Consider the following 27,985-nt stretch of genomic DNA (forward strand, 5'->3'; position numbering starts at 1 on the left):
AGAAAACGGTGCTCGCCTGTGCACTTCTCAAAGGTCGTATAGCCGCCAAAGAGTACTGACATTTTTTTTTTTTCTTCAGGTTTTGGAGAACAACAGTTGAGCTTTTTTTTTTTTTCTATATCTGTTATTCTTAAAGTCTCAGCTGCTTTTGGCCTTCAAATATTAACAAAGTAATGCTAAAAATGAGCTTCAGATGAGTGCAATGGAGTAAGTGAGAGAAGCTCCTTGAAACAAAAGTCATTAGTTCAGGTAGATTTATATTTTTCTCAGCATGCAGCCAAACAATTGTAAGTTTTTTTTTTTTTCTCTCTCGTTGGCTTGGCTTATTAAGAACGTCTTGGTGGTGGTCTCTTGGTTTCGAAGAATTAAAAATATAATCAATAAATATCTATGTGACAAATATTTCCCTACTTGAACTCTTCCGAGAGGGAGGTTTCAAGACACTTTTCCTCAGTTTTGCATAATCATTTTGACTACTTTCAGGGGACTGGCACCTTCACTGGGCCTTTTTTTCAGTCCTTTTGCTGCCCTCGGCCAGAGCCTTCCGTACATGAAAATAGAAAAGAAATCCATGAAACTTTTACTTTGTTATCAGGATGCCCAGGACTCCTTTAGATTTGGATACTTAAGACTGGTCCCTCAAGGAAATAAACTAAATAAGATGTCATCCTTTTTCTTTATTCAGTTAATCGTCATGCATCAAATGTACTTTAGATGGCAAAATCCAGTGAGATGTTGGGCATTTAAACCTGACTGTAAAGAGACACCATTAAACTTGTTAAGCCTAATTAAAGATGTTAAACTTGGAAAAAAAAGTTTAATGATCAGATAAACAACTTCCAATATACGATAGAAAATCACCCCCTATGAATTTCTTTTTAATAAGTGCTACGATTTTATACAGCATAAGGCTCTTCAGGCGACGGTTTGTTTCATAAGATGGACATAAGAAGGTACCATTCCAAAGTCGCGGTTCACGCTGTTATATCGATACTCGAGCGACTATTCTGCGCTTCGCTGCCTTCAGGTGTTTATTGACCAATCTATCATCAAGACTTCATGTGACTACATCTATAGGCGAGTACTGAGGGGTAAACCACTCCACCTAAAGACTCTAATCAACAGAAAACACGAGCTCTGTTTTCAATCCCTGACGCGGTCTTGCCAGGGTGCGGCAAGGTTCTGCCAGCGCCTCGTGCACCTGAAGGGGTTACAAAAAAACTAAATTACTCAAGACTTATAAAGAAGTAAAATCAATGAAAAGGAACTCTTAAAATGACCTTGTGAAGATTACAACAATGAAGCGAAAGAGACGGAAATGATAACGAGAAATCTCTCAAGGAGATTTGTAAAATATGAAAAGTTACAAAATGGAAAACTTAAACAGAGCCATGCGAAAGCATTTCTAATAACAATTAGAGAGGAAATTGAAGCTGAAGAGAAGTGTCATAGCCGACGCTTAGAAATTAACATATAAATATAATTCTTAATTCGCCAAGATTACTTAAGAAGTAAAACCTAAATAGAAATATGACAGACAACCTTTAGAAATACAACATATGAACTATTCTTAATGAGTGCAGCGTCGCACAGGGTTCAATTCTGGAGACTGGCAGCTTAGTAGGCCGTCTTCTTCTTCCTTTTTTGTTGCCCTTGGCCGGAACCCCTCTTACATGAAATAAACACGCTTCATAAACACACAAGATTAATCCCAAAATTATCTCGAAATTTTTGTAACTGGAAAGAAATAAAAGGAGCAGAGTCTTTCCTCCCTGTCGCTCTTCCTGCCTCACTCAGTACAAAACCTTCAGGCAAGACATCATAAAAAAAATCAGGTATTTCAACAAGCAAACGCTAAAAGCTGTTTCGATAAGAGTACTCCGTATGAAAAAAAAAAAAAAAAAAAAAAACCGGAACATAAAAATCCCAGAGTGTGACTATTCCTTCCCTGATACACTTCCTAAACAAAATACATACGATACAGTAAGCGACTATATCTCTCCAGAAATAACAGAGGTATCTAAAAATTAAAAACACTTAAAAAATGCAAAGTTATACAGCACATCTTGCCGGGTGTGTAAAACCCTTCTGAGGATAATGAAGCAATGAATGAAAACTGTGACTGTATTCTCAATCACTTCACGGATTTATCTCTCTTTTACTTATCTGTCTATTTATTTTATGTATTTGAGATATCGGTCAATGGAAGAAATGGAGAAAAAGAGAAAAGAAAAGCCCACCTACACTCTTAACGGCTTCTGGCGGAGATTATTCGAGGTTTTCTAAAATATCTTCATGACTGTAGTGATAGTTTAACAAGGATTCCAGATAAAAAAAAATATATATATTACAAAAAACGTCCATAAGAATCCGATTAATCATCTTTGTGGCTTCAAAAAGAGTCATTATGTAAAAAACAAATTATCTCAAAAGACGAGCCTTTATTCTGTGACTTTCTATGACACCTTTCTGTCTCAAGAGTTATCCTTCCAAGTGACCCTAAGGAACATCAGGTGACCTCTCTGTGTTTTCCTTGCTACGTGACCTTCTTAAGCTTCATTGTAAAGGAGCGGTTAAGGGAAAGATGGTTCATAATATTTCACTTCTCATGTAACTAAAAAATTCTCTTGTCAGGGTGTTTGTATTATCAGATACTGTATAATTTCAATCTCCATAAAATCCTTAGCATGTGAATTCTTTATATTTCCTATGTTCTTCTCCATCTTTTTTTTTTTTTTACATTTGTGAACCATAAAGTATCTAGCTATGTATTCATCTACCTGTCCATCTATTTATCCACCTATCTTTCTGTTTGTCTACGTGTCTATCTATCTACCTACCAATATATCCGTCTTTTTATCTATTCATCTATAAATGTATCTATCTACTCATCTATTCATCTACCTATCTATTCTGTCCCTCTACATGTCTATTCCATTTATCACTAGAATCTTGCGTCGCCAGTCCTCATGTCACAGGTTCAAATGGATGTCAACAGATTCCTTAGCTAACTATGCTCATGTTTACAGTCACCAAGTCAATTCAACCCTCATGTTACTACAATTTTCATGTCAGCACGGCCTCCATGTCACAACAGCCGTCATGTCATCACAACCGTCATGTCATCAGAGCCGTCTCGTCATCACAGTCCCCAGGTTAACATAGCGTCCATGTCATCACACCCGTCATATCCCCACTACCTTCGTCGCCAGTCACTATATAACCTCAGCCAGCCATCATGTCATTTCAAGCCTCATGTCACAAGTAACTTAAACGAAGGTTGAATTCCTGTCTCAGTATTCAGAGTCGTAAGGGGCCAAAGATATTCCCTATGTATTCTTACATATATGTACTTGCAACGAGGTACATTTACTTTTAACGAAGGAAAATAGCAGGAAATAAGCGAGAAAGCTGAATAGTGTTGAAATATTTAACTGCACCAAGGAAAAGACCGCCAGAAAAATTCGTACCCAGCAAAACGAGCAGGTAACAGGCAGCAGAACCGACATATTAAATTAATAATGGCATGCAATGAAGAAAAAAAGCCCTGTTAGAGAAATTTCGTTTTGGCCATTGCAACAATATCATTACTTCTCAGTCGACGGAAGCTTTCAGGCTGATGACGTTCATGGCATATGGTGGAAGATTGATATATAAGAATGAAAAGCGAAACCATGCAAAAATATCGCTCTAATCCAATTGTACATTAACGACCGTAATGCAGTACATGTCCAGGAGTATTAATGAGCAGCGAAAAAGTGAACATTACAGCGCTGGACGGGCCGGGCATTAATATTTCTGTGGAATAGGCTTTAGACCGGACAGGGGGACAGGTCTGCAGGGGATAGCAGACGCGGCGGAGCACATGCTGCCAGGGAGAGCACAGGACACAGCCAGGCAGCACACGGGTCACCAGAGACAGTGCAGCACGAGTGAGCGGTGGTGCTTGTCGACCACTGGCGGAACACTGGCGCCGAACACATTAAAAGAACCCGCCAGACGTAGTAAAGAAGGGAGGAACAGTCAGGTTAGGGACAGGACGGACAGGCACGACCCACGGGCATCCATCACGAGGGCGGCTGGTGGTGGGAGGCTCGGGCAGAGGTCAAGACTGTTAGGGAGTTAGATATTAGCAGGAAGGCCAAACTGACATCCGCCTCCAGCCTGCCGCGGGTGGGTAGGTGGTGTTTGTCTCGCCTGTTGGCAGGTAAAGGTTATCTTGGCCAGATTTAGCACACACAGCAGGGAAAATGATCACCTGGCGATACAGAGCATGAACCTGAAATACCGGCGACATTCAGGTGTTTGCATGCCATGAAATTGTTAAAAAAAAAAGGGAAAAAAGGCTTAATTTTCTCTGGTGACACTTTTTAATTGCTAAAAATGTCTGCCTTCAGCCACGTTAAGACTTCTCGTTACCGGCCAGATCTGTTACAAGGTGGACTGAGTAACCTTTCCGGGGGACGAGGAATAAACTGCACTCTACAATACTCCCACACAACTGAACACGTAACACTACACAACACAACAAACTCCAGCAAAGTTCACACCGACTCTGCACTGCTGTGATGCCTGACCCTGCTGTTGTCCTGTCTCGTCTGTTCTGCTTATACATTATGTTACGTACTATCATACAGCAAGTATTCCCGATGAATATTTACACTACCACCTCACATCTTATGATTAAAATCTATATAAGGTGTGCTGCGGAAGATGCCAATGGCTGAAGTAATCCAGAATTGGCTCACGAGGAGGGTAAAACATAATAGTCTTCGTAGTAGAAAAACCTAAAATGAAAATAAGGAACTCTAAATAGTTATAGAATAACGAGTAATGAATAATACGAAAGAAAATGGAGACGCTACGAGAAACTGAATATCCTTGGACATAACCACTGAAGAAAAGAGGATAATGGAATGATATGGTAGTATATGAATGTTTGTCCATAAACACACATATTGATCTAGAAATATACATACATAACTGAAGCAGATATAAGTAAATGTACCTTCTAACCCAGTAATGATAAGACAGCGCCATTAAGTACCTTTTTCATGTCTGTGTTCACCACGAATCTTTGTATTTCTTAATCTATCAAAACAAACTATATGTATATAATCACCAAATAACTTTGAAACCCATACTATGTATTTCAGTCTAAGTTATGTGACTCTGTGTCAAACATTCCTGCCGGGCCCGAGTGTGTGTGTGACTTCTATTGTCCACACAACTCGCTTTGGCAGCTTACTGAGCAAACTGAAACCTGTTTGAGAAAACCTGCTTGAGAGAAGCACAGAGGACGAGTTTGCAACAATTAATCGCAAGCAGAATCCCACCACTTGGGTCCCCAATGGCCAGACTCGTTCAGCCATGAGGGCGAGCGTTGTGTTAAGGCGGTGGTGGTGGTGGTGGTCCTGCCCAGCACACCGGCTTGTCACAGTCTTGGAGGAGGCGCTCTGTGTCTGCTCAGCGTTATGGTGTATCACGTAAGACTCAGCGATTATAGGTCATGGTTTATCTTTGGAGTTTTTATCAGTAAGCAAGCATTCGTTTAAATTTTCTCTTTATTTCTTTACAGACTTAGATATGTTACCAAAACTTAACATCAAAGACCTGCAAGAAAACTACACATTTCTTAGGAACAAATGTAAGCAGCCCTAAACAACAGACAAGATAGGAAGGCAGACGGACAATACGCCAAGAAGGAAGGATAATGTATACTGATAAACTGGCTACAAATACGAAAACCAATGGAAATAAGAGGCAGAAAAGAAGAAAACAAACAACAAGACAAGACAAGCAGGCCAAACGATATGCTCACCTAAAAGGAACAAGAAAGAAAAAAGCCAACATATGTAAGAATGAAAAAAGAGAAAGAAATAACAGACAGACGGGACAAAGACACACACAGAAACACACAGACCGAGGAGAGGCCAGACAAACAAAAGGGAAAATATGAAAAACAGCAACCATAGAGGCGACCTGTAAAAAAGGTGGCAAATGAGCGACATGCCGCACTGACTAATTTACCTCCGTCAGGGATGAAAAAAAAAAAAAGGAAGAAAAAAGTCCACACAACTCAACCTCTGTGGGCGTGGGCGTGGGCGTGGCAGGGGTGATGTATGGCTGCAGGCGTGATGTGTTTGGGTTCGTGGGGGTGGTGGTGGTGGTGGTGGTGGTCATGGTAGTGATCTGTATGTTTGGTCAAGGCTGTAATGGTGATGTTGGGTGCTGGAGGAAAGTTACGTAAAGGTGTGTTTGTTGTACTGGTGATGCTTCTGATGATGATGATGGTGGTAGTGGTAATGATGGTGATGTTTTGCTTGATCCCGTAATGAAGGTTAAAAACTAATGACATTATAATTCCTGCTCCTGTTCTTGTACTAATGTAAGAAGTGATTAAGTTAGTAGGTTTTGCTGAGGAGGTGCGGTGTTGATGCAGTAATGATGATAGAGATGATATCCGGGGTAGTAATGGTGATGAAGGGGGTGGTACTACAAATAATGGTGTGCAGATGGTGATGATGGTACCCAATGATAGTTACCTGAAGGTGGTGGGGTATGCTCACTATGGTAGTCGTGAAGGCGATAGCATGATAGTGTAAAGAACAAAAAAGTTATAAGTATGACAAATAGATGACAAACATGACAGAAACGTGACATGACTTAACCGCCTAACAAATACATAGAGATGAACAAAACAAATACAGAAACTACCAACACTAATATTCTTCCTGTACCAAAATCTACGCTTGCATTGTCCATGGCCTCACTGGGAGATGAATTTCACACTTCAATGAAAGACACACTCAAATGTATACTGTATAAGGCCTCATCCACATTCACGAGGACCCACACTACATCTTGCACCTTTCCCAAGCAAGAGAGGAAGTGAAGGTGGCGGTGAATGAACATACGAGTAAATTCAGTGTTTCTTGCTTCCATTTTTGCTTGTCTGCCGTAAATTCAGCTTCCAGCCTCTCCCTTCGCTCCCCCAATGCACAAATTTATGTACACCTTCTGCCTCAACCAATTGTGTATTTCAGGTGAACTGTTTTACCTTCACTGGGCGAAAAAAGGAGAGTATATTAAATTCCTTAGAGAAAATAAAGTCACTTGTGCGATTTTTTTTTTTTTTTTCAAGGGTGGGTGTCATGTTATTCTTTCCTGCTGTAGTCACCGTCTGTTCTTTTTTCTCTGCCTTAAGCTTTTCATACAGTCACAGTTCAAGCCCTCAGTCCTTCGTCAGTAATGTAACAGCATAGGTCATGAATACCATCCACCCTATTCGCCTACAATTTTTTTTTTTTTTTATTGCTCCAATTCATCCGTAATTCTACAAGTTCCTCTCTCCGTCACGTCAGGTAAAAAAAAAAAAAAAAGTCACACTGTATCCTCTTTCCTGGCGCAGGGTTCTCCTACCTTCCTTTTTCCATCGCCCTGCCTTTTGCAATTCTTTTCTCTTCCCATCTCCTCAGTTTTGCGATTCTTCCGTGGGTCGTTTACCTCACCCTTGCATCACAGCCTCCCCTACCCAGCCAAACTTTTCCTTCCTCGGCCCCTGGGATGTGCCTGCCTACTCTGCATGACCTGTGGCGTGTCAGTGCATTACGTTATATTGGGCAAGGGATCATGAAGTGTGACTGTAGTAAGGGTGACGTCGCCATGCACTCTGAGGCGTCATGCGTGGTGTGTTATGAGTAAGTAACACGTGTTTGAAGTGTGGTGTGCAGCATGAGCAGTCTGTCTGTCATGGGCGGTGCATCAAGTGTGGAGGCGGCGGCAGGGGGCGAGGGAGGAAGGGAGGGGGAGAGAGAGGCACGTGCGGGGTTCTCTATCCTGTGTTGTGTGTGTGATGTGTTGTGTTGTGACGGTGTGTGCACGCTCGGGTCTCCTCACAACCTGGTTTACGTGCAGATATGTGTCTACGTGTGTCATCGTGGAGGAAATTGTTAGTTTACCTTGATATATGTGTTATGAATCACACATTTCTCCCTCCTCTTTTGTTTTTTTTTCTTCAATACGACCTCTGTTATTATTATCTTCATCTATTCCCTATCATATTCCTGCTGTGTGGCTCGTTTTGCTCTGGTTTTCTGTAATTTCTGGCAGTCTGTGTGTGTGTGTGTTATTTGTGACGTGTTTGTGTGATCGGTGTTATCTCCCTCTTGCTCGTGTTATTTCCATCTGCTGTGTGTTATTTGCATCTATTCATTGCTATTTCTTTATCTTATTTCCTGTTTTGGGTTTATCTAGCTACTGTTCATATCTGGTGTGCGCAATTTCCTTATCATGTCATATCCTCTCTCTCTCTCTCTCTCTCTCTCTCTCTCTCTCTCTCTCTCTCTCTCTCTCTCTCTCTCTCTCTCTCTCTCTCTCTCTCTCTCTCTCGTCTATTTCTCGTCATCTTTTATTTTAATTTGGTCTATGGTAATTTTCATCTGATCTTTGTTGTTTCCCTGCAATACACCTTGTTTTCCTCTGAAGTTCTATTATTTCTACCTAATCTATGTAATTTCCGTGTCATCTCATTCTAGTTTGTGTCATCCTGTCTTATGTTATGTTATTTATTTATTTTTTTCTGATACATGTCTTGCTTTGCTTTTGGTTCTATCATTTCTTCTTGGTTTGTATTATTTTTGCATCACATCCTATTTTCTGTCATTCTCTTTCGTGTCACCCTTTCATGCCAGCCTTTGTCATCCTAAGCTGGTCATGTTAACAAACCATCAACACAAAAAATACTGATACTTGTTCCTGTAATATTCCGACAAACATCTTTTCAATCTTATCTTCTACGTCATCATTATTATTCGTCATCATTTTGCAAGTCACTACTCTCCCTATTGTTATTTCACTCCATCACCATCTTAATTTTCATCATCACTATAGTCAGAAGTCAAATTTCTATTCTCACTATCACTATCAGTCTCTATTGTCACTCTATCAGTCATCGTCGTTGTCACCATCACCATCCCCATCACTATCGCCACTATCTCTGTCATCATCGCCACTATCTGTCACAAGTACAGTCATCAGTCATTGTCAACACCATCACCATCATTAGTCATCATCACTACTATCATCATCATCATCATCACCTTCAGTTCCCGGTACTACAATCATCGCCATCATCACCATCACAAACACTACCACCAGCACCACCATCATCACCATCACCACCATCACCACCATCAACCACCATGAGTCATCACCACCACTACCACCAACATCACCTTCAGTCACCACCAGAGCCAAAATACCCACTGTCACTATCACCACTCACCATCTTCACTATCAGTCACCAGCATCAATATAATCATCATCATCACCATCACCAGAATCAGTCACCACCACCATCACCACCATCACCACCACCATCACCACCAGCGCTTGTCTCAGCGGCCGTATAATAACCTCCGCCATTTTGTATCCGTGCCCGCCAGCCTCCCTCGCTGCATTGTCGCTCATTAATTTGCTGAGAGAGGCTCGCCACCTGCCTCTCCCGGCCTTACCTGTCCGGCGGGGCTCAGGTTGCAGCTTATGTCTCCGGAATGCCCTTTCTGTCTGCCTACCTGTCTGTCCTACCTATATGTCTCTTCACCGTCTGTCTTTCTCAATACCTGCCAGCTTTCCTGTCTAAATTTTGCATGTATCTTTATGTCTGTCTACCTTTTTTTTCTTGCTTTTCTCTGTATCTCTAGCTATCTGTCTGTCTACCTGTCTATCTGTCTTCGTACGCCTCTGTCTATGTCTGTTTTCCTGAACATCTGTTGGTCTTCCTGTCTGAATTCTGCCCGTCTATCTGTCTGTCTTTCAACTTGGCTTTCTCTCTACCTCTCTGCCTGTCTGTCTTTCTGTCTATCTGCCTGTCCTACCCTTCTACGTGTCAATCTACTGTCTCTCTCTGAATACCAGTTTGTTTCTCTGTCTATCTCTGTCTCTGTCTACAGTTTATCTTGCTTTCCTGTCCGTCTCTCTCTTCTTACCTGTATCTGTTTATCCTTCTCCCTACCTGTCTATCTGTTTATCCTACGTACGTATCTACTCTGTCCTTTTCAATACCCATTAATCTCTCTGTCTCTGTCTTTCATCCTGCCTTCTGCTCTGTCTCTCTCTCTAGCTGTCTACCTATCCACCTTTCTATCTGCTTGCTCTACCCTTCTGCGTGGCTGTCTACTGTCTACCTTTCTGAATACCTGTTGCTTTCGCTGTCTAAATCCTGCTTGTCTATCTGTCTCTTTCTCAACCTGCCTTCCTGTCTTTTTTTCTCTCTCTGTCTTCCTGTCTTTTTCTTTCTCTATCTATCTGCCTGTCTCTTTCTACCCATGTTTCCTTATCATTCTGTCTATGTCTATTTTTCTCTGTCTACCTACCTATTTATGTCTCGATCTGTCTGTCAACCTGATTACCTGTCTGTCTGTGTCTGTCTGCGTGTCTGTCTAATGCATATCTTTCTATCTGTGGGTCTTCCGGTTTAAATTCTGCCTGTCAATCTTTCTCTCTCTTTCTGCCTTTCATCTTGCTTACCAGTCTGTGCGCCTGTCTTATCTTCTATTCTATCTTTCTAAATAAATGTTGGTTTCGTCTATCTTTCTGCCTGTCTGAGCCTACCTTCCAATCTACTTACTTGTCGGTCGTTATTTTCCTATCTGTTTGTCTGTCTGTCTTTCCGTCTGTCTACCTTCCTGCCTACCTATTTGTTTATATATCTCTTTACTGTTTTATCTGCCAACCTGTCTCCGTCTATTTGTCTGCTAACCTGTCAATCTGAATCTTTACCTTTCTTTTTGCCTATCTACCTGTTTATTTGCTAGCCTGTTTATCTGTCCGTCTACCTTTCGGAATAGCTGTTTGAGTATATGCTCTTCATCTGCCTAGCCTTCTGTTCTTTCCGTCTGTCTGTCTGATTGCCTGATTGTTATATGTATAATGATGATGTAAGTCTTTAGAAGCTTACCTCCCTCTCATTCTACTCCAGGTAATTAATTATTGGTCCACATGATTTGCTGTTTTTCTCGCTATTTTCTTTATTATATTACATTTATTAAACTTTCTTAAGATATTACTGAATCTGTGTGGAAAAAAATTAGTCAAGTCAGTCCCACACTGTGACTAACCCATTCTGACTCTACCTGGTAAGAAGTAGTCATGTTTACCTGTAATCAAGATAATATCACATACACCTTTCCAAGTACGATGCACACATACCTGCTTCCTTTTCACTTATAAGGGAAAATCATAGAACTTACAATATACGAAAAGATCACATTCTTTCTACTTTAATGGAGAGGCAACGGTGCAAAAAGAGAGAGAGAAGATCTTATCAAAAGGACACAGAGAACACCTATTGAAAGAAGATATAGAGGATGACAGAGTGAAATGCAGATATGACTTGCTTCTGAGTTACAAAGAATGGGATTAAGAGAGAATATAATGGACTGGAAAAACCTTAGAAGACAAAGAAAGAGACATATTGAGAGACAGAAAACATGACAATTCCTGACATAAGAGAAATGAAGACAGAAGAAACACTGGATCACGATTCCGAAAACGCCATTAGCAAAGAAAGGTTTCAATATCAAGTACAAGATTTTCTACTCCATGTTGAACTTTCATCCAACAGAGGAGGAAAGAATACGCAAAGAGGATAAAGAAGAACTGATAGCGGAGATACAAAGAGAAGGTGAAGAAAGAATTGATTGATGAAGAAAGGATATGCAGAGGGGGAGGAGAAAGAAGAACTGATGGAGGAGAAATACGAAAAGAAAGAAGAGAAAGAATAATTACAGGCAGAAAAAAAATACGCAAAGAACGAAGAGAAAGACCAATAGAAGGAGAAAAAAATATCCAAAACAAGAATAAAAGAAAAATTGATTAAATGGAGGAAGAAAGGAGAAAACAATGGAGACGGCGAAGTAGGAATAGAGTGACAAGAACCCTAAGAACAGTTCTGCCGAGTATTTAACATTTAGAACAATGAAAGCTGATCAGAAACTATTTAAATAACACTTTACTGAATGTATCCACCTCTCTCTCTCTCTCTCTCTCTCTCTCTCTCTCTCTCTCTCTCTCTCTCTCTCTCTCTCTCTCTCTCTCTCTCTCTCTCTCTCTCCTTCTCCATGGTTTCTTATTCCTTCATCCGTGACTCCCCTTTCATCGCCCCTGTCTCCCCTCTTATCAAATTTTCTCGTCCCCGTCTCGGTTCCTCCTGGCCCGCCGCTCCCCTCGCGCTGCCTGACGCTGCTTAGTCGACCAAAGTAGGTGTCAAGTGGAGTTAACAGACACAGTGATGATAATAATAATAATAATAATAATAATAATAATAATAATAATAATAATAATAATAATAATACAGGCAGTAGTAGTAGTAGTAGTAGTAGTAGTAGTTCCAGTAGTAAATTTTTTTTTGTTATTGTAATTACATAGAAATGATACTTTATTTGTAAAAGAGAACACGTATATACTGATAATTTTAACTGCAATATAGTTTTTTTTTCCATATTTTTTTTTCTTTCATGCATTTTCAAGTCTCACCTGAACTGAACCCTAAATTTCCATTGACATCTTAAGTTTCATGGACGCCAGTGATGAGTGTGGGCTGTCACATCCTACATAACATAAACTATACTTCACCACGTCACCCAGAAAGCCAAGCCGACAAGCTCACCAGGAAAAGCCAACCCTCTAACGTACAAGTCTACAGGTCGACCATCCAAATAAAGAAGAATCCAAGGAGTAAGTTTACAGATCGGTCATCCAAGGTTTACAAGCAGACCATCCACGAATTCAGGAAGTAGATTTAGAGGCAGACCATCCAAACTGCTGGGAAAAAAAGTTCACACAAAATATCTACTATCCTGTAAGAAATATATTTATACAGTGACCATCCAAGCCTCAGAGAAATAAGCATACACAGACCATCTAATCATCCAAGAAATGACCTTACCGACAAAAAACTTTCAAGCCTCAAAAATCTATATATATCTTCAGCCTTCATGAGCATAACTCGACCATCGAATCCTGCAAGACATGACCTATTATTGAATGAAGAAAAGAAAAAAAAAGTCTAGTTTTTTATGACAGACAAGGATAACATACCGCAGGACACTTCAAGGATAACATACCGCAGGACACTTCAGGAGGTGTACAATACATAAAGCAATGCCGTGTAGTACATAAAACACACATTAGCCAAGGCAAGGTCATTAGTAAGCAATAACAAGTCATAAACAATATAAATAATAATAATGTTGTTTGGCTTAGATAATAAACACAACTTCTACAAAATGCAACGTTTTGAAGGCGCTTCTTCAAGACACTTCACAATGTAATTTTTGGATCTGCTTTCAATATATTATGTTAAGGGACAGGCACCCCCAAAAGGCCTTTCTCAAGTTTTGTTGCCCTTGGCCTGACTTCCTCTTACATAAATAACAAAATAAATAAATAAATAAATAAATAAAGTCCAAAGGAAGAATGTACGGCTGTGGTGGGTGTGACAAAGGACAAAGCGTTTTGGAGAAGGTTGATCTGCTGTGGCGACCCCTAATAGCAGCAGCCGGAAGAAGAAAGGAAGAATGTCTGATTGATTGATATTTTACCCCATTCACTGCGATATGCAACAATTCACAGCACTGCAATCAATGTATGGAATCTTCATAAAAAAGAACAGATTCCGCGATTTCTAGCCAGGTGGCTATAGAACAAGAAAAGATGTCTCCGAGTGGTTAATGATTAAGGAAACGTGTGCCAAATACCAGTGAAATAGTTAAGGCAGAAGAATAATAGAATACAAAAAGTCTTCATAATTTTATGAGTTACCGCTTGGCAAGATAAGTTTTTACTGCCACTCGGAGACACAGTAACAGTATATTTTGGTACAGATAAATTCCAGCGCCTTCAAAACGTTTCACAAATCAGATGAGGACACTTACGTACCATGCTGCACCTTCAGGAGTCTCCGCAGGGCACGTCTCAATCTGTGGGAAGAAAGAAGTGTTTATTGAAGGCAAGCTTGTTGAGTTTTAGGTGGAAGAAACTACAGGAGACCTTCTACATGCTCTTGACCTCAGACACTATGGAAATGGCGATAGGAGGAGGAGGAGGAGGAGAATGATGATGATGATGATGATGATGATGATGATGATGATGATGATGATGATGATGATGATGATGAGGACGGGGAGGAGGAGGAGGAGAAACGTGATTAAAATGTATATTACAACAAAACATGCAAGCAGTTGATGAATGTGTACCTTTGAGAAGAAGAAGGATTAGAAGAAGAAGAAGAAGAAGAAGAAGAAGAAGAAGAAGAAGAAGAAGAAGAAGAAGAAGAAGAAGAAGAAGAAGAAGAAGAAGAAGAAGAAGAAGAAGAGAAAATACTTGGAAAAGAAATTAACATCTTATAGAAAATCATGTCAAAGTCATGTGAAAACCATTTTTTGTGTATGACTTTCTCAAAAAATAAAGAAAAATACCTTCTTGACTTCAATATCGAAAAGAAAACGATAAAATAGAACAAAAGAAATGCTTAAACGTGTGTGTGTGTGTGTGTGTGTGTGTGTGTGTGTGTGTGTGTGTGTAGGTGTGCAGGTGCATGATGCCAGGTAACACAGCCGTAATAGATACAGGTGTCCAATCAACTTGACCTGACACGAGGCAATTGTCTCTTCTCTTATGTGGAGACACGCTACACACAACAAGCAGCCTATCACATGGTAAAGAAGGAATAGCGAGGCATATGTACGAGTTACGGGAGTTAGTCAAGCATTCTGAAGGACAAGACAGGACAGTGATAGTGAGGTGTTTACAGTGTGGTGGCGGACAGGCGGGCGGAGGCTGAACTGAGTGTTGTTTTTATTTTTGTTGACAGGGACTGGCGCCTCAGTGGGCCTTTTTATGTATTTCGTTTTTGTTGCCTACACCAGAGCCTCCCTTACATAAAAAAGAAATTGTAGGTGAGAGGTGAGTTAAGGGAAATTTTTTTGTATCTTGTAAGCATTTATCTAGGTATTTGATGTAATGATTATAGCATTGTAATGATCTTTGGGTGCAGTTTTTTCTAGTGTGAGGATGTAAGGAGATTGTGGATGACAGGTGAGTTAACCCTTTCACTGCGACACGAAACAATTAGCAGCACCAAAAGCAAAATGCCTGAAGTCTCTATAAACATCTACAAGAAATTTAGTGATGAAAAATAGTACATTTTGCAATTTCTTCCCAGTGTGGTTGTAGAGCAAGTAAAGATATCTCAAGAATGATTGGTAATTAGGGAAAGGTGTAGCAAGTGGCAATCAAAGGGTTAAGGGGAGTTAAAAGGATCTTGTACATGGGTATTAATTTTATTATTCCGTTTAATGATCATAGCACTGTAATGATCTTTGAGTGGAGCTTTTCTACTGTCAGGATGTAGAGAAATTGCGGGTAACAGGTGAAATTAGCGAAGTTCTTAGGATCTTGTAGGCATTCATTTTAGTATTCCGTCAGCGATCATGGCAGTGTAATGAACTATGATTGCAGTCGACGTCTCAAAGCCAAGGTGACATATTTCTAACTAATTCTTGGCGTATTTTGGCACCCTTCTTTTCGCTTGAGTTTTTATATGCGATTGTTCGTCTAAGTTTCTAGCGAGTGTATCAGGATGTCTTAATGTCTGTTATAAATTATCATGATTGTTCTTGTTTTGACGCCCATTTTTACCTTCAATGATTAGCCACAAAAGACAAGACAGCAATACAGTGCACACCTAACCCTCTCTTTCCTTGCCTCTATCTAGCAATCAAGCTCATTACCGGTAAACATGCATCTTTATTGTTCATTCTCTCTATATACAGTTGTATTTATATACATATTCATTTGTTTATTTATCTATTCACTTATTTCATCGCCTCTGTCGCCATTTCAAAACTCCCGTGTCATTTACCAGCTCGCGTATCAAATGGTGAACTTGCAGAGAAATTATCAGCATTACAGAATTATCACCAAGGGCATAATGTGTGTAACCTTCTACCTTTCAACATTAAGAGCAAAGAATCAACGTTTATCAGTAATAATCAAAGGTTATCTTCACTTGTTTTCCCAGCGGTGCCTCACTATTCGCCTGTTGCTGGAATATTATGAACTTCTAATGCTCTCCTGAAGTGACATGCACTACACTTTATAGTTACATGACTCTTTATTATCATGCAGGGTCGGTATCGTGAGTCCCTGCCATGAAAACATCTTGCTGTGTCTCGTGTAAGCCAACAGTTCAGTGCAGCGTAATGAAAATTGTTATATAGACAACTTGTGTGATGCATCTGTATACTGAACGCATCTGAACGCTACCTGCAGTGCTTTATCTAAGTTATACAAGGTAGTGCACGGAGGCGGACCCACTCAACAGTCTTAGTACAGACACCCTTTAGTCGTATTCAAGATCACAACTTAAAAAGACATCAGGATTTTTTTTTTTTTTTTTTTTTTCCGGTAGTGAGGCGATGACTATGTAATGTTGCTGTGATGGGACTATTGGGAGGCTAACGTTACTGCCAGCGTCGTCAGTAGTAGAGTTTTCTTCAAATCACTTTAAGTAAACAAGTAAAAGCCGCGCATTTGTCAGTATTCTCAAACGTGTCTTACTCAGATGACTTAACAGGCTGTAGTGGTAGTTAGACTGAGATTTTCAAGGGTATTCTTAATCTATTAATAGATTATTAAGGATTCTGCACCATAAACACCTCTAGGGTTTATGAAAATAGTATTAATAAATTCAAAATTGTGTAATAATACGAACCATTGTTATTAGCCTGGATGCTCGTCCCGCCTCACAGCAAGTCACACCCTCCTTTACTGACCACATTCCTTAAGCCTTCACACTGCTCCCAAGACTCATGACAGTGTTTTAGTTAATAACATGATGCTGAGAATACCGACTGCAAAACAGAGACATGTGACCTTGTGTCGTGACAAGTACAGGGCTGTGTAACAAAGTGGCAAGGGTATTATTACCAAGTTACAAAAATACCAAGAAACATAAAACTGACTTAACATGGTCTAAGATTTGCGTGAGAAAGACTAAGTTTATCATAGGTACGGCAAGATTCTGAAAAATATTAAGCACCAGAGGAAATTCTTGTAGTGCTTGGGTGTGCCGGGGTGTGATGGCCTGCTTTGGCTAGTTAGTAAATCAAAGGGGTGGGGTATGGGTCTCTAAAGCTCAGGTGTAACTTGGGTATAGAGGATGCGAGTTACAAGGTCTTACAGTTATTTATCCAAGCACCTAGTCAATAATGAAGACAGTGTAGTATAGCTGCATTGCATGGGATGTGGTTCTCAAAAGCTAAGGTGTAACAAAGGTGCAGGGAAGGCGAATTATGGATCTTTGTAATTAATCATCCAAGTATCTAATTAATAATGAAGATAATGTAGGAAGAGAGTAAAGTGAGAATTTATTGTGTGCTTTCAGTGAGAAGTGTGCGATATGAGGTTAGATAAGAGGGCAAATCCAAAGCCTCATAATCATAAATATTAGCCATCTTGTCATTGAAGAAAGTAGTTCGATAAGCCGTGGAAGCAGTAAAAAGGTCTTAATGTATGTTATCTGTATGGAGAGATTTACTGGCTGTGTGTGAATTGCAGCATCCAGAAACTTAATTCTCAAACCTTTCGCCATCCTATCTCAGTACGTGTTAACAAGGTCTAGTGAAGATTATTGAGGTTTTCAAGGATGTTGTCAAGAGCCTAGTGATAACCCAACATGCATTCTTCATCACTAGTAGATAAAACAACAGTAATATGGTGAATAATTCATCCCTGTGGCCTTTGAAAATAGACCTAATGAGATCAAAATACGGGCCTTGTCTGCTTGCACTACTTCATCTACAGTGGTTGCTCAAGGCGAGGAGAAGAGGCTTTGCTGCTCACAATGCAGGTATTGATGTTAGCCTGGGTCGGGCCACTCCACCGCCTCATTCCACAATCACCGCCGCACTGCCGACACGCATCAAACTCCTTTCCGGTGAAAATATTACACCTGATTTGGCCGAGCACATTTCACAAAAAAGGTAAATAGATACATGAATAACACTAGCTATGCCTTCACAAATCTAAGTAGAAAAGTGACAGGGAAAATACTTACTTATTCCCAACACGGCTTTCCTTCCTTTTTCTCACACTTCACTTTGGGTTAACAAAATAGACACATGCACACACATAACACACACACACAGACACCTTGGCCGGAACTTAGCCAGAGGCAGGAACTGAACCAACGTCTTGCTAACGACTCACTTGTCTCAGCCTCAGCGTCGAGTCATGGACCATATGAATCATTCGGTAATAACTCACAACTCATTGAATTCATTGATGTTTTACTGAATCTAGACGACTCAGTTTCCTTACCAGAACAAGTGACATGGCAGACGGGGAGGGAGAAAGCAAGAAAGAAGCTGAAAATAGTACAAGTTCCAAGGTTGACTCGAAGACGCTGGAGGGGGACACTGAGACCCGAGACAGTACAGTAGTTACCACGTCGTGATTACAGACAGATGGGTAATGAAAGGAAAGCATTGTTCTGTTCTTATTTTATTAGGCTGCAAACATACTTAGTAATGAACAAGTACATTCTCACATTACTATAATTTCACTGGAGGGATTAATAAGGCAATGAAATATGCTACTGAGTCCCTACAAGAAGATCGTTGGCAGCCTAGGCAGAAGAGCTTGGCGGCGACAGGCTGAGGCAAGGATACCAAGCCTAAATGCAAAGATGAGGCATGGTTACATTACATCAGGGTATCTCAAGCCAGCCGGTATCCTTATAGTGATCCTATAGTTTTCAGGTAAACTAGTACTATATAATTTCTCCTTAGATAAACAACATGAGTAAAGAATCTTAAACCATAACCTGATATTTATAGGGTATATTTCATTTACTTTCATTCCATTATATAGTTAACATCCACTTAGTTTTCAATCGAGGTTTAGTTTAAGGGCCCTAATAGAAAACAATGCGACCTCTCATCTTGTCTGCATCCGTTATAAAAGAACATGAACTCTGTGTTGTACTTGCTTGGCTGGTGACCCTTCCTTGCAGGCACAGTCACTGGTCTCAGCAGCAGGTCTTCCACGCTGCCACCTACATAGTCCAAGAAAACAGTGCATTAACAATTTTGTGGAAAGTTGATATGCTTTCCAATTAAGCTACAAGGCTCATGATGTGAAGAAGATACTATATTTCACGAAGTATAACAAGTATGTGTAAGGTAAATGCTACAAGCTACAGAATTACATCATTTGAAGACACTAGAATGCTATACACTACGCGGAAAGTACACATGCCTTCCGAAACATATAATTCCAAGAAAGAGAGAGGCACATCCATGCAGTTTTTCTTTATTTTTTTATTGTAAGGACTGAAAGCATGAGAAAGTATAACTGGAGGAGGAGAAAGAGGAAGACTGTAATGGTGCATCAAGGTTCATGAGAGAGCAAATAATGCATACAAGTGTAGTAAGTCCACGCTGAGATAACAGGTGTGTGTGTGTGTGTGTGTGTACAGATTTCAATGAGGTGTATTCAGGGAAGGGTGTGGATGACCTGCTAGTGAGGGGCGTTGAAGGGGAGAAAGACGTGCAAATGAGATGAAGATGAGGGCAGGAAGGGGAAGTGTGTGTGTGTGTGTGTGTGTGTGTGTGTGTGTGTGTGTGTGTGTGTGTGTGTGTGTGTGTGTGTGTTTACTCCATGAAATAGGTGTGGGGACCGTCTGATATTAATTGCTCAGAAACACCCTAGTTCAAGGCCATCGTGGACACCGCAGCCCCTTGCATGACGGTGCTGGGGACGAGGGAGGAGTGAGGTTCGTCCTACTCAACAAAGCAAAGTGTGGCTGCTAATCTTACTTTGCTCCTCGGGGACTGAGCTGTATATACTTTATCGGCCTCTTAGTATGAGCGGTTAGGATCTTCCTTCTCGATATGCTGGTGGGTGTTTGTGCGCACATCCTGGGTTGGTGGATGATTAATAATAGCAAGACAGTGTGACGTGCTCCTCCTCCTGTGTTGTGTGGAGTCAGGGCGCTGAAATATTCAAGTGTTTTGCCAGAAGCTCAAATATTTCCATTTTCTAATAGAGCAAGAGAGTTGGTTAGCGAGGTCACGATGCCAACACTTCCACCTAACTCCTCAGGTCACGTCATCTATCCACAGCGCTAAACGGTGCCACTGGAAGTTACACCTTTAGATACCTTGACAATCTTATCTCTTATCCGTCCATACTAGCATAAACTGACCGCCTGTCTTTCAAGATATGAGCCAAGCGAAGTCTCAATCCCAGGTACTAAGATCTTCAGGCGACACATCTGGAAGTCATACCTTTAGATACCTTGGTAAACTTTTCTCTTACTCATCCATACTAGCATAAACTGACCGCCTTCCTTCCACAATTAGAACCAAGCGAGGTTTCAGTGCCCCTAAGATCTTCAGTCGACACATTTCACAGTACAGAACGATGCCACAAAAAGATGCTTCAAGATACGTGGACAAACTTCCCTCCCCCTATGCAGCTCCTCCATATCAGCGCCATAAAGTGACCGCCTGCCCTCCGAAATTAAAATCAACTGACAGTCCACAAAAGTTGGAGGCTGAACAAGGAAAATGAATTGACTTTCGACACTGTAAAAGCCCCTTCAAGGAAAAAAACAATCCGTGTGAATAATGAACGGCCTGCATTCGAGCCTCGTTCTTTTTGGGCACGTGATGAAAAAGGCAAAGCGTATTTCTTTTGCAACTATCATTGAAACTATCTGAAAATTTCTTCCCTTGATAGGCAGAAGAAGGAAGAATTTCAATTTCGGAGACAGTAACGTTGGAAATGTTTAAAAGGCAAGGTGTGAAGAATACAGGTTATTTGAGATTATTTTGCAGAGTCATGGATGAAAATGTGAGGAAAAATGAAGATGCTAAGAGAGAGAGAGAGAGAGAGAGAGAGAGAGAGAGAGAGAGAGAGAGAGAGAGAGAGAGAGAGAGAGAGAGAGAGAGAGAGAGAGAGAGAGAGAGAGAGAGAGAGAGAAGGTAGGAGGGCAGACAAAAATTCAATTACTGAGGGAAACAAAAACAACCAGGAAAGCATCAAGAACAGGAAGGAAAAAATAAAGACACGGAGGCGAAGAACAAACTCCTAATCAGGCACAGGTGGACAGACAATCAATTACCTGCACCAACACCAACACCAACACCTGAGACCCACCAGCACCTCTACCCACCAACACCAACACGCGACACGCCACCGGCTCTACTTTTTTTCTGTATATCTCAACAATTTTAGCCCAAAACATACTGCTGACAGATTACTGTAAAAAAAAAAAAAAAAAAAAAAAAAAAAAAGGGGGGGTTAGTCTTCAGTAAGTCTGTTACATGGGACGCAACCAAACGGATTTTTCAGAGGTCGTGATTTCAAATGCAGATGCATAATAGATCTACAGTTCAGTCACTCAGTGCATATGAAAAGTCAGCGCGAGGGAAAAAGACAGGGAAGCAGATAGGAGAGTTTGGGAGGCTCAGGTGAGGACACGTGATGACGGCGAACACCAACAATCGGCGGTAGGGGCTGACGGAGGCGAGGCGGGAGGAGGAAAATGTTTTGTTTGACTTCACTAGGGGGAAAACACGGAACAGAACCATTTTATCATCTGCGTGTTTAATATGAATGTCCATTATTCCCTTCGGCAGTAACTGTGGTAGCTGGAGAGGCAGACGAAGGCGGCGCAGCAGGAAAATATGAATTGTTTGACTTCAATATGCGGAAAACTAGAGCAGAACCATTGTGTCATCTTAGTTTTCATATATGAATGCTTCTATTTTCCCTTCAGCAATATTCATGGTAGCTGGAAGGACTGATGAAGGCGCCGCAGGAGGAGAGAAAAGCATTATTTGATTCTGATGGGTAGGAAACAAGGAAAAGAATATTTATATCACGCACGTGTTTGGCATGAATGTTTATCCTTTGAGTAACGGTGATGGTGACTGGAGGGAGTGAAGAAGGGGATGTGGGGAGGAGGAAAATGCATCGTTTGGCAGCAATGGGCGGGAAAGAACAAGGAAAAGGAGTTTTTTTCTACACATGTGTTTAGAAGAGGGGGACAGTCAAGTGTCATTGAAGAAAAGGGGGATAGTTATATGGAAGGTCGTGCTGAGTTAATGTATGGAGGAACTGAATTTTGAGGCATTGAACAATACTAAATTTGCTCTGCCCAATCAGAAATTTTAGAGTAACAGTCATGGAGGCTGGAGGGGATGACGAACGGGGTGTGGGAAGAGGAGGAAAATAAATCGTTTGGCACCAATGGGCGGGAAATAACAAGGAAAAGAAGTATTTTTCCACGCACGTGTTTAATATTAATGCTTATTACTCCCTTCATGCTGCTCATCTATCTCATCTATCTATATTGAAACATGAGATTGAGAGGCGTGAGACATATGATGGCTATGAACGTCGCGCATCAAACCACGATCTATGTACAAAAGACAGCTATCGACCGGCTCATGAAACGTTCAACTAATGATTCAGATGAACACTGAATACTGCATGGATGATGTGAGCCGGGCATGACAGGCGCGGCGTGGCAGGCGAGGAGGAAGAGGAGAAGAGGAGGAACAGGAAGAGGTGAAGTGAGGATAGTCTAGAAAGGAGAGGGAGCAGGAAGGTGAAATGAGGATGGTCTGGAGAGGACGGGAGTGCAGGATGAGGTAGGATGAGTCTTTTCTGGCGAGAAAAGCCCACGTAGAGGTGAAGCGAGGATGACCTGTTGAGAAAAGGAGTGTAGGAGGCAGGAGGAGGCAGGATGAAGCTGGTGTGTTTAGAAGAGACTAGGAAGCTGCTTTGGTAAGGAGGGAGTGCAGGAGGAGGTAAGATGTGGAGAGGAGAATAAGAAAAGGTGAAGAGGTGAGAGAACATTGGTCTGACGAAGGGAGGAGACCAAGAAAAAGTGAGACTTGTGTGGTGAGAAGAAACTAAGAGGAGCAAGGACAAGGATACTCTGGCTAGGAGGTGAAACTGGTCAGGAGGGGAGATGAAACAGGTCCAGTAAGGAGACAAGACCAGATGAGGCGTGACTGTCATCGTGGTGTTACCGGGTATACTCGTAAGAAGGCCTGAACCCTGAACCCTGGACTAACCGGTTCTAAAAGCTGGGAATACGAGAGGACACGACGCCTCATGCAAGGTTTTATATGAACCCTCCACTCTGGTGCATGACTGACGCCCTTCCGTAAAACCAAGACCTTGTTTGGGTGAGGTCCACCTGTGCATCACCTAAGTATTGATAAGGAAAAGTTCTCCTCATGACTACAGGTGTCGAAAATGAGGGACCTTGAATATAGATGCTTCTGTGTGTCTGTCCCGTGTGATGCTGACACCCGGGTATCTCAGCCCCCTGTGTGGAAAAACTGGTGTTTCTCCCTGGGTTTTGAGGGAATGAGTAGAAAAGAAAGTCCTCTCTCTCTCTCTCTCTCTCTCTCTCTCTCTCTCTCTCTCTCTCTCTCTCTCTCTCTCTCTCTCTCTCTCTCTCTCTCTCTCTCTCTCTCTCTGTGTGTGTGTGTGTGTGTGTGTGTGTGTGTGTGTGTGTGTGTGTGTGTGTGTGTGTGTGTGTGTGTATAACAAAGAAGATTAAGGCCGGGATAAGAATAAAAGAGACAAGGCGAAACTAGAGTGTATCCAAGCTTTGTCTGACTTTCTTTTTTGACCCCATGAGCTTTTATTACTTTTGTTAAATGCTTGCTGGAGAAAATGAAGATGAGGGAATGACTGCATACCTCTCTCTCTCTCTCTCTCTCTCCTCTCTCTCTCTCTCTCTCTCTCTCTCTCTCTCTCTCTCTCTCTCTCTCTCTCTCTCTCTCTCTCTGATATTCAAGTAGGCAATTTCTCCCTAATGCCACACAGCCGGCCGGCCTGCCCCACACAGCAAGGAAGCCCGCGAGCAATAAAATGGTCGCTGGTCCAACACTCGCATCCACTAACAGAGGCAAGTGACATTCAAAACTGGTATTAATTAAAAAAATGGTAATTTGTTCGCAATTTCAACTAATTACCGAACTTTGCTTACGAGCCAAATAAACTGGACTCTACGGTCGCCATTTTAATATCAACCTACCGTCGGCCATTTTATATGGCTTTCAGACCGGCGGGTAATTAGGGAAGCAATTCATTCATATGCTAATAGCTTAGGTCGCCGGGCACAGGCAGCGAGGCATCCGACCGAAGGTAGAGGCACGGTACTGGCTTGGTCTGGCTACGTGCATCCCCCTCTGCCACTGTGCCCGTGTCAGGAGGGACGGGCACGGGGCACTGGGCACTGGTATATTGGCACACCTTGGCACAGTGACAGTAGGAATGCAGGCAGGTAAAATAATGGTGATGCTGGAGAGGCGTCCCTGTTTCTTTTCTTTTTTTTTTTCTTTTTAAGATTATCATGCCTGGTTTAAGTACTAGACAGGCATCGGTCTCTCTCTCTCTCTCTCTCTCTCTCTCTCTCTCTCTCTCTCTCTCTCTCTCTCTCTCTCTCTCTCTCTCTCTCTCTCTCACACGAAATGAGGATACAGAGTGACAACACAGCTCTGTATACATCATGCCTTCATTAGTGACTGGTTGTCTACACGGAAAAAAAAGGGAAAAAACGAAAGCACTGCCATCAACGCAAAACATTAAATAAAGATTTTTCATCAACGTGTAGGTCCGGGTTTGTGTGTGTGTGTGTGTGTGTGTGTGTGTGTGTGTGTGTGTGTGTGTGTGTGTGTGTGTGTGTGTGTGTGTGTGTGTGTGTGTGTGTGTGTGTGTGTGTGTGTGTGTGTGTGTGTACCTGAGCCTAAACTTTCGCCCAAATCACTGTTCTTTGTCTCACCATCCTCACCAGGCTTTGTACTCACCATTATAGCGCCTCCGTCCATCCCTCACCATCAGTCTGTCTGCAACCACCTGGACAAAAATATAACACTGCTTCCTCTGGTACATTTTAAGCTGGGATCTTTGCTCGTCCTGCCGTTAGGATTAAATTGCACCTCAGTCCTGCCTTCAATAGCTTAATGGCTCAGTAAGTAGAGATGTGAGGTATCCATAATGTGCTTCTGACAATGCCGAGCTTCTTAATGCTTCGGAAAGTGGATGAGATTATGATTAGTACTAAACATGAAACGTTTTATCTATTCTACTTGAAACCTTCTTCTATAACAGTAATTATTTCTTAACTCTTTGATAGGTACTAACAACATGACCACTGTTACCTAATTTATTTGAAGTCATCCTGCACAATTATACTTTGCAAGTACAAAACTACAAGTACTAGAAGATTTGGACAAAAATACTTAATTTAGTGCTACTTAAAACATTCATTTATAGCAGTAACTACAGCAAAACTAAGATTCTTAACTCGCTGATCACTAATAACAACCTGACAACAACAACCTCGGTAGCTATTTCATTCTGAGTCATCCTAGACAATTACAGTTAACAAATTCAAAACTATAAATGCTAAAAGATATGAACTATCAATCATTCCTTTTCCTGTCAGTTGTAACTTTGAGAATTATACTCTGAACTTACAAGACATCAATTTATTAAGGTTAAGGAAATGTCAGAGCAGTTGAATGGTTAATATTACACAGGAAAAGAAATGCTTAATTCAATGACAAAGTCCATTCTTATTTCGATAACCCTTTTAACTATACTCTTTGGTGATTGGCAAATTTAGTGTTTTTTTTTTTTTTTCACAGGTCTATTGTTACCCTAGGCCAGTCATCTATTACGTAGAGAAAAGAAAAATGTTCAAGAGACGAGTCAATCTGGTTCAATTGGAAGTCAAAATTACTTCCAGTCTCGTCATGTCAGATCACGAACTTCCACAGTCAAGTCTTAAGGTGACGCAAAATGTGTGTTCTGATCTCTGGTCGTGTGTGTGTGTGTGTGTGTGTGTGTGTGTGTGTGTGTGTGTGTGTGTGTGTGTGTGTGTGTGTGTGTGTGTGTGTGTGTGTGTGTGTGTGTGTGTGTGTGTGTGTAAACAACGTAAACACTTGTATCTGCACGTAAAAAGATGTATGCGAGTGTAGCGTTGTACGTTGAGCAAAATTTTGTAAACCTTTTTTTTATGTGTTCACTTTGTTGACATGGACCATACAGGTGTGTGTGTGTGTGTGTGTGTGTGTGTGTGTGTGTGTGTGTGTGTGTGTGTGTGTGTGTGTGTGTGTGTGTGTGTGTGTGTGTGTGTGTGTGTGTGTGTAAGCATGCCCACACTGCATAAATTCTAATATATCTCTAAGCTTTCCATCCTTCATTTGACAAGGAAAATCACAAAACATCAGAAAACTTCCTATAGCATCTTTTTCTTACCTGTCTTGTCTTACCTGATACCTGAGCTGTTACCTGCATTCTTCTTTTGGTCAGTATTTTACACCTTGCTATATAAGTTATCTCCTTTTTATCTCTTTCCTGCAGGGAGTGGCACCTCAGTCGATCTTAATTCTTTTATAACCCTTAGCCAAAGACACTCTTACATAGAAAAATATGGCCTTAGATGAATCTGCTGTAATGCCATAAATCATTCAATTTCCAGTACCTTTCTAAAGCAACTATAAACTTTGTATGTCTTCAAAAAACAGATGTAATGCCTCGCGTTCCTAAAAGTCACTACCTGTTTATTCCAGCTACACACTATCCTTACATACTAACTCAATAACACCTGTTTTGTTTACCTGGATCATGTTAAGTGCGTGAAGGTAATCTGTGTGCGCCTGTGACACCTGGTGACCTGCCCCCCTCCCTCCAGGTGAGGCGCGCACACCTTGGCTGGTCAGATCCGCTCACCTGCACGTGTTTGTCCTTCACACCTGCCTGCACCGCGCTGGGATTTCTGAAGCAAGAGAATCGTACCCTGAGTGAACACGAACGTACGTAGATAGAAACGTGTTCGGCAGATAAAATACTGATGTCCGTGTGTGTGTTTAGCAAAAAGAGAGAGAGAGAGAGAGAGAGAGAGAGAGAGAGAGAGAGAGAGAGAGAGAGAGAGAGAGAGAGAGAGAGAGAGAGAGAGAGAGAGAGAGAGCACACACCTTCATATACTACATACGTGTATTAATTATGGAGTGTCGCCAAAAATGCTTCAAACCATATTTTCGCAGTGCCAATTTTCCGATGCGTGTTCAAGCTGATGTTATCTGGAAAAGCCTGAAGGTGGAGCTTAGAACTTACCCCCCCCCACTATACCACCCTGTACCTGCACCAGTACCATCTACCCTCCTGAAGGTGGACTCACACGCATTGCCCCTCACCCTCACCTGTTCCCTTTCCTAGGCGGCCATTTTGTAGCTGCCCACGCCGAGTGCTAATTAGGAACATCGCCTGAAAATTAAATCGCCATCTGCTTTTCCCGCAGCGGCCAGCTCTACCTAGCCCCTCTACCCCCCAGCCACCCAGCCGCCCACCCGCCCTGCCGCCAGCCAAGCCTCCCGCTGCTGCTGATCAAAAGTACCTAGAGCCCACGCAGTCTGTCGCGCACCTGAGTAATTGGTGGAAAGGCTGTATGAGTGGGAGAGGAAGCCAGCGTGCCCTGACCCTTACTGCCAAGGAAGGGTTTGAGAGCGTGTCTGTGTGTCTGTCTGCTCTCCATCTAGGTCTATGCTCTCTCTCTCTCTCTCTCTCTCTCTCTCTCTCTCTCTCTCTCTCTCTCTCTCTCTCTCGCCTTCCACACTCACTGATTTAACCGGGAAATAACTTTTTGCCATGTTTCAGGCTGACTTCCTTATCAAATTTCCTTCAAAATGCACCAAACTTCAACATCGTCCATTTATATTTATTTATTTATGTATTTATTTATTCAGTATTCGACTGTGGCTTCCTAATCAGGTTTTCTTCAAATGCATCGAAGTTTAACACTAACTATTATCATTATTATTATTATTATTATTATTATTGTTATTATTATTATTATTATTATTGTTATTATTATTATCAATATTAT

The 27,985-nt window shown here is 41.4% G+C and overlaps 1 protein-coding gene and 2 long non-coding RNA genes across 9 annotated transcripts in view; 2 read left to right on the forward strand and 1 right to left on the reverse strand.

Moving 5' to 3' along the window:
- LOC135109247 (uncharacterized) overlaps nucleotides 1-27,985 on the reverse strand; it is a 259,673-nt gene that overhangs the window by 182,845 nt on the left and 48,843 nt on the right. For 2 of the 3 annotated variants that reach the window (XM_064020504.1, XM_064020508.1), the window contains exons 1-2: nucleotides 26,721-26,828; nucleotides 13,942-13,982 (exon numbers count right to left, since the gene is read on the reverse strand). The gene's annotated coding sequence lies outside the window, so the exon portion shown is untranslated. Of the gene's footprint in view, nucleotides 1-13,941; nucleotides 13,983-26,720; nucleotides 26,829-27,985 lie in introns of those variants that run through there. The other variant, XM_064020505.1, reaches the window with a different exon arrangement.
- LOC135109249 (uncharacterized) overlaps nucleotides 1-27,985 on the forward strand; it is a 48,520-nt gene that overhangs the window by 8,262 nt on the left and 12,273 nt on the right. The window lies entirely within an intron of this gene.
- LOC135109248 (uncharacterized) overlaps nucleotides 7,843-27,985 on the forward strand; it is a 20,531-nt gene continuing 388 nt past the window's right edge. Inside the window, exons 1-5 of one of the 5 annotated variants that reach the window (XR_010272619.1) lie at nucleotides 14,623-14,967; nucleotides 24,890-25,066; nucleotides 25,746-25,901; nucleotides 26,795-26,915; nucleotides 27,401-27,985. The exon at nucleotides 27,401-27,985 is cut by the window's right edge and continues 388 nt beyond it. This is a non-coding gene — a long non-coding RNA (uncharacterized LOC135109248). Of the gene's footprint in view, nucleotides 7,952-14,622; nucleotides 14,968-24,889; nucleotides 25,067-25,745; nucleotides 25,902-26,794; nucleotides 26,916-27,400 lie in introns of those variants that run through there. The other 4 variants (XR_010272618.1, XR_010272622.1, XR_010272621.1 and 1 more) reach the window with 4 other exon arrangements.

Source organism: Scylla paramamosain, chromosome 18 (assembly GCF_035594125.1).
Source record: "Scylla paramamosain isolate STU-SP2022 chromosome 18, ASM3559412v1, whole genome shotgun sequence".
NCBI lineage: Eukaryota > Metazoa > Arthropoda > Malacostraca > Decapoda > Portunidae > Scylla > Scylla paramamosain.